Source organism: Lepidochelys kempii, chromosome 2 (genome assembly GCF_965140265.1).
Source record: "Lepidochelys kempii isolate rLepKem1 chromosome 2, rLepKem1.hap2, whole genome shotgun sequence".
NCBI classification, from domain to species: domain Eukaryota; kingdom Metazoa; phylum Chordata; order Testudines; family Cheloniidae; genus Lepidochelys; species Lepidochelys kempii.
Window position 1 is genome coordinate 188345911 of NC_133257.1, and position 7284 is coordinate 188353194.

Genomic DNA, 7284 nt, shown 5'->3' on the forward strand with positions numbered 1-7284 from the left:
TAGTACCCTTGCTGTCAGTCTCAATACAAGCACCAAAATCAGAATGGCCATGGAAACTGAATTATCCTGTCAAATCACAGACATAGGCTCTCCATAACAAGATTCGGGTATTCTGGAAGCTTTGCATCATCTGCATTTATCACAAATTGGCAGTTGCCAATTTCTGTGCTGTAGAGTTCTGTGAATAAGACTGAAAACTGAAATCAGTCCTCCATTAACTCTCAAACAACAAATATATATATATATATGGAAGAAGTAAAAAGAAAATGAAAAACTGGAAAGTAAAGATTGTAGATACTTGACATGTGCATGAAATAAAATATCCACTGTAAAGTAAATTATTGAGAGCAGAGTGTGTTGCCTTTTGTCAAAGGAAGTCACTGGTTAAAGCTAGCAGATTGCATCATCGGGGCAGAAATATTCTGTATATGTGGAATCTGCTTTATTCACTTCCGCTTTATTCCTGTTTTATTCCCTTCCTCATATATAAAAAAAACTGAGAAAGATTTTCTTGTATCCAGATTTGTCTGTTGAGAACTTCTGTCATCTTCACTGGTCTGATGTTTTGGTTTATATGGATGCAATGACTTTTTAGTTCAAGAAAACTGCCTTTTTTCTTATATAGAATTAATTTTAATTTTTTTAAATTTCAATTTAAAAAAAAATCAAAATTTTGAAAACTGAAAATAAAATGAAAAAAGTTACAAAGTTTGTGTGAAATTTTCCTCTGTGTGACCAGCTTCAGAGTTGGTAGAATTTTTTTGAGTAATTTTTGAAAAACATTTGTAATTTTTTTCCTCTTTTGACCAGCTCTGTCCTTGTGTTTGGAAGGGACATAATATTTTCTTAACTTTTTTCAATCTTTCATGAAAGTCAATCCATCAGTTCTTACAGCTTATTATACTATTTCCTTTGTTATACTATTTCCTATTATACTATTTGGTCCTTTGTTTTCTAAATATGTTCTGATTAGCTAGAAGAATTTATATTTCATTTGGTACTCAGCCTAATACTTAACATCTGCCTACCTTTACAAAAAACATTTTAAAGTTGTTTCATGTTGTATTCTCTTTGCAAGAGAATGACCACCACTACTAGAAGCGTGCAGAATTTCAAAAACTATTGCGACAAAACCTGAAGTCCTTAATCGGAAAAAACTCCTATTGCAGAGAACAAAGGTATTTCTGGACCTGGATTTCTGTATATAATTTTCCATCAATGTAACCTTAAAAAATTCTCATGGTGGTGAGCCAACCTGTGAAAGGCATGAAATATGAACAAAATAAGCTTCAAAATAGCTCATCTCCATGAGAAATGTTCAAATCATTCACAATGCCAATCTCTCAGAATCAGTGACAGTCAAAGAAGTAAGGTGTACTTTCATGCATGTGCCCAGAAGTGAAAATTAGGATAATGAGTGAATCATGCGTAGTTATGAGAAAATGACAATTTAAATCACAATTCATTTATCCTTTCTCTGGTTAGTGAAGCCCACTGAAACAAACCCACATCATCTTAATCAGCTGCGCTCTCCGGATTACAAACTATACCATGGCAGAGTAATTCTAAGTAGAAGGGTCCTCAGATCTGAGGAACAAGACTGAACATTTAATCAACACAATGAAGGTGACTGGAGGTAAGGAGTCAAAGATGGCTAGGAAAAAAATGACACATGTAACACATCCCCGGGGGCACTTAGGGTTGTGAGACCCCTGTCCTTAGCATGAAGAAGCCTTGCCTATGCCTGCTGGGAATCAATTCCCCAACACCTCCAACCGCTGGCAACACAAGCATCTGTCTTCAGAGCCGGCAGAGGTCTGGCTCTCTCAAGTTAATGGTAGGCACACTCCAACCCCTGGACACTCCAAGCATCCCCCTTGAGTGACCAGCACCTGATCCACTCCCAGAATTTCCAGATCTTCTGTTCATAAAGGAACAGTACACCACAGCTTACCAGTTACACTATACAACACATCTCTGCTTAAGACCCAGCACTCAGGTTTGTTTATAGAGAAAGAAGGTATACGTTTATTAAACAAAGTTCAGAGATTGAAATGATAGCAAGCAGAACTATTGGAAACAAAGGGCTACATATCACACAAAATCATAACACGCATACTGGAGCTTAACTTAACCAATACAGACATTGTCATTTTATAAGAGCAAAAGTTCACCCTAAATCCTTCCAGTGTATTACACACAGGGTTGGCTGTGATCTTCTGTTCATGAAACAAGCTCTGTCTTCTTGCCTTCTCAGTGGAACAATACTAAGTTTTTCCCTGTTTCTACAGTTATAATCCAAATATCCATTGTGTGCACCCACTGGATAACCCCTACTGCTTGTGTTTTCCTGCCCAGGGTCTCCTCTGGAGACTTTGCAATCATTTGACTAGCATTTTGCTCAGATTGTACATGGGTACCCACTGTGAACCATACAGTACTCAACTTACATGTGGACAGACAAAAACACAAACAACCCTTGCCTGAAAGAAACCTGTTTCTCACCTTTTCTGGTGATCAGCTCCAAGTCACAAACCTCAAGAACATAATTCTCACTGTATATATAACTCCTTACATATTTTCTGTACATATATCTCACAGTGATTATGATGATCATTAGAGAGACCTTACATGACACTTTATGGTGACCTAATATATACATGCCAGACCCAGGGGATCCCTGTAACCCTGATGCATGCCCTCTGCCACCTGGCACCAGTAGGTCTCTGGGTCACAACATGTAACAGAGAAAAGCCAATATCCCCATGGAAGACATGGAATGAGGAAAATTTCCCTTCTGTCACCTAATATAGTTTGAGCTTTGTGTGTACAGAGCAGTCTGAATCTCCATTTCTGGAAGGATAGATTTGAGTGACAGCTACTGATGAGAAGGCAAAAGCAAGAGGGATAAAAGGCTTTTGCAATTTGCAAAATTGGAGTAATTAGCAACTGACATTTCTAGTAGCAACACTCCATTTTGTCTTGCTAAGATTATATGGCTCTTTGTCTCTGGAAAATGGCAGCAAAAATTGGAAAGGATGAGGAAGCTTCCCCCAAGATGTCTTTTTTCCATCCAGCACCTGCCAAGGACTAATATTTAATCCTGGACTAAAACTACAGTATAAAGAGCAATGGTAATTCTCAAATAGAATTTTTAATTTCTTCTTTGATGAAATTACACTAGATGGTGCTACATCCACAGCTATATCTCTGATCACTCATCTGAGAAGGTACGTACAGGAGAGGAAAAGAGAAAAGTGGGCAAATACAAAGTGAGAAGAACAAAATAATGGTGCAAGTAGAGAAAGCACATACACGTAGTAACAGATTATCCTTTCCCTGCTATACAATGATGGTCCTGTTATCCAGAAGCCAGTACCAGTAGTAAAGTCTAATTCTACCAGTCCTATTTGCCTGTATTAGTCATACCCATATTATGGGGCTGTCCAAAGAAACTCTATAATTAAGGCTGCATTGAGCTTTTCAGTGAAAGCTTCATTAAAACCCTCTATTACATACTTCAGTGACTGAATTTAATTTTCAAATTTAACACAATTGCTGTTTACAGGATAACCGGCTATTCTGTAGCATTTTTTGTATAACCATGGCTCACGTCCCCTAAAAAAAAAAAAGATTTAAAAATTATTGTTTCTTTCAATTTGGTTCTGACAGTCTCACTATACCTAAATGGTCACAGACACACACACTTTTTACACTGACCTCCACATTTTAGTTTGGCCTTCTTGTCTCTATGAAACTCTGCAGGTAGTAACTTAAGCTATCTATCTTAGAATTGCAGTTAGTACCCATCACAGTAAGATTTATGCACTTCAGTCCTGATTCAACAAGGTACTTCAACATGTGCTTTACTCCAACCCAGTTTAGTATGTATTTAACTTCTATGGAAATCAATGAGACTTAAGCACATGCTCAGTATTGTCAACCCTCAATTTTTTTCTCATGCTTCCAGAATCTGAGGCTTTAAGCAAAACACCAAATATCGATAGACTTGTGATCAAGTCTCACAAGTTAGCAACTATGCATGCATAAAGCTAAGCATATGCTTAAGAGCACTGGTGAACTGGGACCTGAGTACACTCCTGAAAGTGAGATTGGAGTGGCAATGAAGAAATTCTGCTTCCTCAGTTGCAAGGCCGGCTCCAGTGTTTTTGCCGCCCCAAAAACAAACAAACAAAAAAAAACCTTGCTGCTGAACACAGAGGCAGAGTGATGGTGCGGCTGCCGAATTACCAACAACAACCGAAGAAGAGTCGCGTCCCTGTCGCCGAATTGCCGCTGAGCGCGAAATGTGCTCTGATGGAGCGGCTGTCAAATTCCCGCCGCGAGCCCGACCTGCTGCTCCAGAGCCTGACCACCTGCCGCCCCTTTAAACTTGCCGCGCCAGGCACCTGCTTGGTCCCCCACAAGCTCTCTGTATGCCCTCCCCTCGCCCATTTCCCCATGCTTTCCTATCATTCTTCATTTCTCTCTTGCAGGGTGTCAACATTTTAAAACTCTATACAGAAGATGGGCAGAGCTGAGATGGGCGGGGAATGGTGTTATGATGGAAGGTGCCATCCACCAGGTCTTCGATCTATAGGCAATTACAAAGACAGTTGAAACTGCTGGGTCTGCAAGCAGATGCCATGGCTTCTGTGTGCTCCCTATTTCCCCATTCTGGTTTTCCATTTTTCACCAAAATCAATAGGGGTCTACCCACTGATACCTAGAACAGTCCCTGAAATTTTGGAATTATTCAGTGTGACAGTGTGTTGGCTAAGGAAATCTGAGCCAGGCCTCTTCATGACAGCCCAAATCAAGAAAGGGGAATTGGAGCTGGCTGAATAAGCCCAGGCCTGACTGGCAAACCAGGAACAGCTGCCAGCCTCATTAACCAGGGGCTATATAAAGGCTGGCAGGAAAGAGGCCAGGAGAGAAAGAAAGGGAGGAGGAGCATTAGATGGAGTAGGAGCTCTTCTCTGCTGGCTGCAGGAGCGAGCAGTCCCTGAGACTGTAATATTGAAGCTCTTTGTAGCTAGAAGGTGGTGGGAAGGTATACTGTAAATAAAGGGCACGGGTGATTGAGCCAATGCAGAGGTCTCTGGCTGGTTTGTGGGCGCATCAGAAGAGAGCGGGGCCCAGCGGCACCTCACCACATTCAGATTTGGCGTTCAACAGTTATCACATTACATCCAAAACAGAGAAATACCGTTAAGTTGAGCATAAGGCCTCACAAGCTTTGCCAATAAAGGTCTTGGAAAAGAAATTTTTATCATTTGATGTCCAGATCATTGATTACGTTCAGTTACACTAACCATTAATATACAAGGAACAAACAGCTTAACTAGTTTTGAAATTCAGGCTCTATAGGGAAATGCATTATCTCTTACAGTACCAGAGCTAACACAGCAAAGATCGAAACAGAGCATAACCTCCCTCTGGTTGCTGTTTTGAGAGGCAAACACGACAGGCATAGCATCGGACACTCTGCAACTTCATTTCTTTCATCTGGCAATTGTTAGAGCTTTCCCACTAACAAGAAAGCCAAGTTACAGTTAGTAACGTAACTAAGTATTCTCATAATTTCTGGCAATGACGTTATGTTGAGCTTCAATATTTTTAATTCCTCATTTTCCGGTTTGTTTTTAAACTTGAGCTCCAAATTGCCTGACTTTCAAATTTGATTTTTTAAATGAAAACTACAGTAATCTAATTATACAGTTGTAAATTAATGGCCTATTTGCAAACAGCTTAACTCTCTTGTAGTGTTGTGACTGGGAATTCATTTAAGATTCAGAACTCTTCAACACTATATCCTAGATGAGAAAACACAGTATTTTTAGAACAGTAATGGATTTATTATGTATGAAGCTGCTATGTCAGCAGTTGCTTCATTAAGGAAAAGAAAACTTAGCTATTGTGTACCTGTCTCAAGAAAGAGGTAAAATAATCTAGTTTATTGCGTACCAGTAATGGTGCAGGCATCTCTGTATTCTCTGTAGTCCGGCACATCATCTTCCACTGCTTCACTTACATAGTGCTCTTCATGGATGCCTGTGTCACAGGCGAGGACTGCATGGTTTGTTGGCTCTGAAGGGGGCACAGTGGCAGCCAAAGTGCAGTCGTGCAAAGCTGTGGCGTCCAGCTTGGCAGGTTTCACAGGGATGTACAAACTGCCATCAGGGGGACCAGTGCTGGAGACTGGGTCTGGCAAACAGAAACGCAACCTTGTCTCTTTCTAGTGTTGGGTTCCTTGAGAGGTCTGCAAAATACACAAGAGCAGCATATATTAAATTCAGGCAATTCCAACCAAATTAATCAGAACAGATTGTTAAATATTCTATTAATTCCATGATAAGTTCAGCAAATATTACAAGACAAATATTCCACATAGACCAGCTGCCACACTTAGTATACTATGCAATCACTGTATCCACAGAAAGGTGTTAGGCCTATTACATCAATATTTGAAATCGTAGGATAAACAGTCATTTTTCTTTTTTGTCCAATCCTCCCTAGAGTTAATACAGTCCATCAGCCAAAGAACATATTGTGATGAACATGCTAGGACATTACCACCATCCCTCCCCCATAACCAGTGGAGGGCACTATTTACCCAATTCAACATTCAGCCTGTAGAGGGGTCCCTATTCCAGAATACCAAAAAAGGAAGTAAAATCCTGACATCAGAGAGGATCAAGTTAGGGAGACAGTTAGAGACTGCATGTGAGCAGGAACAGTAGCCTGGGATCAGGCTGCAAGGAGAGGGCTCGGCAGGGGGAAGCAACCTCAGCCTGTTACTTTCAGGAAGCCAGCAGAAGAACAGAAGAATATATTGCACTGGCTTGCAACCAGGTGTGAATGCAACTGCAAAAATGACACCACAGATGAAAGACCTGAGCTCTAACCAATGAGGTCTTCAAGTGCTTCTTTGCCTTCAGGATAAGGACAAATCTGAGGTACAGTTAACTTTATACACTTGGGGGAAGTTGACAAAGTGGTTGACTTGTTTGTAACTGCTAACGTCCTTGTGCCTGGGTATTTGCATATTTTATTTTCTAGCACTCCCTACTAAAATAATCCTCTTACTTTCTTCGATTGAGTGTTTATGGGAACTCACTGAAGTCTGTAGAGCCCAGGGCTAGGAGTGCCTACAGCACCTGCCTCTAAGCTTATGGTATAGGCTTGTGGTCCCACAGAGAACTACCAGACATATAGAGGGGGCAGGGGTACCACAGCACACATAGCAACATCCTAGACGCAGTTACAATATTTTATGGTCTT

At 40.5% G+C, this 7284-nt stretch overlaps 1 protein-coding gene across 4 annotated transcripts in view; it reads right to left on the reverse strand.

Moving 5' to 3' along the window:
• Window positions 1-6221, reverse strand: part of TRAK1 (trafficking kinesin protein 1) — a 109186-nt gene extending 102965 nt beyond the window's left edge. For all 4 annotated transcript variants that reach the window (XM_073333129.1, XM_073333127.1, XM_073333126.1 and 1 more), the window contains exon 1: window positions 5968-6221. The gene's annotated coding sequence lies outside the window, so the exon portion shown is untranslated. The remainder of the gene's footprint in view (window positions 1-5967) is intronic.
• Window positions 6222-7284: the final 1063 nt, after the last annotated feature.